This window comes from Corvus brachyrhynchos, unplaced genomic scaffold, assembly GCF_000691975.1.
Source record: "Corvus brachyrhynchos isolate BGI_N302 unplaced genomic scaffold, ASM69197v1 scaffold281, whole genome shotgun sequence".
In the NCBI taxonomy this organism is placed as follows: Eukaryota; Metazoa; Chordata; class Aves; order Passeriformes; family Corvidae; genus Corvus; species Corvus brachyrhynchos.
The window spans coordinates 3,390,254-3,393,879 of NW_008236509.1; the positions used below are offsets into that span (position 1 = coordinate 3,390,254).

The 3,626-nt window shown below is 49.9% G+C and overlaps 1 long non-coding RNA gene across 1 annotated transcript in view; it reads left to right on the plus strand.

Annotated features, from left to right (window-relative positions):
• LOC108444724 overlaps positions 1 to 3,626 on the plus strand; it is a 6,317-nt gene that overhangs the window by 2,413 nt on the left and 278 nt on the right. Inside the window, exon 2 of the long non-coding RNA XR_001859376.1 lies at positions 344 to 486. This is a non-coding gene — a long non-coding RNA (uncharacterized LOC108444724). The remainder of the gene's footprint in view (positions 1 to 343; positions 487 to 3,626) is intronic.

Genomic DNA, 3,626 nt, shown 5'->3' on the forward strand with positions numbered 1-3,626 from the left:
CGATATTCGGGTGGGAGCGGGCGGCGTTTGCACGTTGCGGAGTGATTAGTGGGTTTGAACCGCCGGCCGCCGCTCCGCCGCATTTCCCGCTCGGGTCCGGGCGCAGGGAGGAAGTGTTTTGCTGGAAGATGATGACAGAGGTCAGGCTTCACTAATGGGCCAGTGAAGAGCAGTGGAGGCGAGGCAGAGACCAAGGCACACACACATTAATACACTTGAACCATCACCAATCAGCATAGGTGTGCTCTGCCTCTCTCTCCCCACTTCACTCACACACTCTTTTATCTCTCGCTCTCCAGTCACTGACAGCCCATTTTATTGTCAATCTCTGTCTCCTTCCCAGGAATTCAAGATCACACAACCAGCAGCTTCAGTGGAGAAAAACTATTTTGCTGGCAACTCTTTTTAAAGCACCATCATTTCAAATCAGTGCGCTGTTAAACTATTGACAGGAGCTTTGACAACAAGACAGGATGCCTCATAAAGGTGAGTCTGTTCATTTATTCTCCCAACTTCTCCCTCCTTGCATTTTAATATTTAGGCAGGGCTCTCTCTCTCTCACCCCTCCTCTCTCTCTCACTCTCTCTCTCTCTCTCATATTCCCATTTGCATTCCGGAGAGCTTCCCAGGGAACTTTCCAGCCCAGGAGCTCACAAACTTTCTGCCTTTCACATAAGCCCGTGTCCTCTGGAAAAGCTAAAGCATCTGACTCGGAAACCAATGCCAACACCAGCAGCAATAATTCCCACGCAGCGTTTGCTGGTCAGGGAAAGCACAAGTGCCGGTGTCTGTGGTGCCGATGCTGCCGGTACCCGGCTCGTAGGGGCGGCGGGACCCGAGCTGAGCTCCGGCCCCACGCCACGCCGCGTGGGAGGGAGAGAGGGAGGCAAGCGGTGCCTCGTTGCCCCCCGGGGCGGCCCCGTCCCTGACTTCTGCTTTGTGTTCTGCGGTCTCGGTTAGGGAAGGCTCACCCCTGATGGTAGAGAAAAACACAGAGCGAGCGGCCGGGAGAGTTGCATGGGGAAAAAAAAATAAATAAAAATAACCCATATCCTAGGCCAAGTCAGCTCCCAGGCGCGGTACAGGCGGGGAGCTGAGCGGAGCTGAAGGGCTGTCAGCTTTAATCAGCCACCCGGGGATCTTCCCAACTTGTCCCTAGTGCCGGCAACTTTCCCAGCTCCGGCGCGGGAGAAGCGCCGGGGGCGCGGAGCAGCCCGCACCGAGCACGGCGGGGGCCGCAGGGCCCCGTCCCTGCGCGGCGCCGGGGCTCGCCGTGCTCCGGCTTTGGGGAATTTTTTTTTACTCCCTCTATAAATCGATATGCCTTAATTGTTTTTTTAATTTAAAAACCCTTAACATCTCTTATTTCTATAAGAGCCCCTTTGATCCACCTCTGCAATCCCCCACTACAGCAAAGCTTTTTTTTTTTTTTTTTTTTAATTTTTAAGAAGTTGCAAACTCTTCACCATGCAAGAAAAAAAATAATATTTGCTCCAGCGAAGGGCAGCAATAAACTTGATTCCTTTTTTCCTCGCAAGTGCAATTGCAAAACAAATCTGGGTTTGAATTTAACCTTGTAACGCTTTGCACGGAGGGTTTACATGGGCGTGCAGAGCAGGAATAATTTCTGGAAAGTTTAAAAACAAACTTTCTCGAATGATTCAATGTACCTGGCAGAGCCTGTTTTGGAAAACGACAACAACGTACTAGAAAAGAAAAGTGACTGCATCTTCTCCATCTTAGGGGCATAAAATAATAAAAGTGGGCCTTAACAATAAATGTTTATAGCTGCTGACCTTCACCAACAACTCATCGCAAACCGATTCGTTTTTCTTTTTCACGTTTGCTCCGGGAACGCGAAACTTTGCCCTTAACGTCTAATTACGGTTTCACCGGGAGAGGGGGAAAAAATGCTCTCTGCCATGAGATTATATGAAGATTTGGAGATTAAAAACCGAGTTGCAGATTAGGCCCGGCCTATTAGGACACGGCAAATTGCATCCCAGTTCTCGGAGGGAGCCGGCCGAGTCCCGCGGGCCCGGTGGTGTCGGGGGTCCTGCGGGGTAGCAGCGAGTGCGGGGCACGGCAGGAGAAGGCGATTTCGCGCTCGTGTTGCGGGGCCGGCGGGCCTGGCCGGGGCTGCCCGGCCGCTGGCTGGAGGCGGTGGCGAGTTGCTGAGCAGACACACAGCTCCTTGCCCCACGCCTCCTCTTACCTTGCTGAAGACCTTGGTTACCCTCGCCCTCTATTGTAAACCGCTTTCGGCTGTGTTTGGGTTTTTTTTTTTTCGTGGCTTTTTTTTTTTTTTTCCCTCCTGCTTTTTCCCCCTTCTTTTCTTTTAAACCCACTCAGTGTCATTTCTGAGGTCCGTGCGGGCAGAGCTGAGTGCTGGAAGTTTACTGGTGCCTTTTTGGAGGGCTTCTTTCACCCCGTAGGCCCCGTGTTTATGATTTGTGCATGAAACATGGGAGGAAATTGTGTCTGGAGTAGTGTGTTTCCCGTTCGGTGTGTGCCTATGCAGACGTGTTCGGTGTATTAAAGGGATGACTTCACGTTCAGTTCAGCTGAAGGAGATATCACCACATCTCCATTGAAGTACAGTGTAGCTTGCTCTGCTGCTAATCAGGTAGCTCTCCAAAGAGCAGTAAATATTTACCAGTTAAAGTCTTCATGCTGCGAGAAAGTACTTGTTTGATGTTTATTTTTATGGATTTAAGATTACTAAAAGCTACTTAATAAATTATACCATGGCTAGTCCTGAATGGGGAAACGTGCCTCTTTGATTTCTCCATCATATGCAGGAAGAGTAAAATTAATATTCATTATAGGCGCAAAAGAAAGAGAATGAGTATTTTTAGGCGAAAAAAAGGGAGAGAAAATGAAGGCTGCGACTATTTCATTATTTTACCTCCTTTTTTTTAAGCAACCCCCTTGAATGGGCTCTTTATTGTAATTGTCCCTCCCCAATTGAGCACCCCACTGAGCTGTTGTATCTTTTTACAACCCCTAACAACTCGCACCAGTAACACAATTACCGCCAGATATTTATAACGAGAAATTACTTTTCCATTTTCACCCGCGACGATTTTAAATAAATACATGGGGACGCATAAATAAATAAATAAGTGGGCCGGGGGGTGGAGAGGGAAGGAGGGAGGGAGGGAAGGAAGGTGGCGAGAGGAGGAGAGAGGGAGTAGTGGAAGGAAGGAGAGAGGGAGGGAGGGAGCGAGCGGGGGGGTGGGGGGGAAGGCGCTGGGGACTGTCCAGGCGCTGGGTCAAGGCAGGCACTAATGAAGGGAGAAGGGGCTTGTTTCTCTGCTCTTTGTAAGTTGGAGGGTTGTTGGTCCGTTGAGTTGGGAAGCTGCGCGGCTGGTTAAGGAGCCTGGGTTTCTGCACTCGGGGTTTGGGTAGAGGAGCAGAATGGAAGCCATTGTTCGCTTTCTGTAGGCTTTGTTTAACAGTTCTCACCCCCTCCTGTTCTTACTTTTTAAAGCAGTGAGGCGAGGTAGACAGCGTGTGTCACAGTACAGTGAAAAAGGGGAAGATCTAAAGACCAAAAAAGAAGTTAATCACAAGACGGGGAGTTTGGGGGAGAAAAAGTTGCTAGTGCCGCGCGGAAAGGGGAA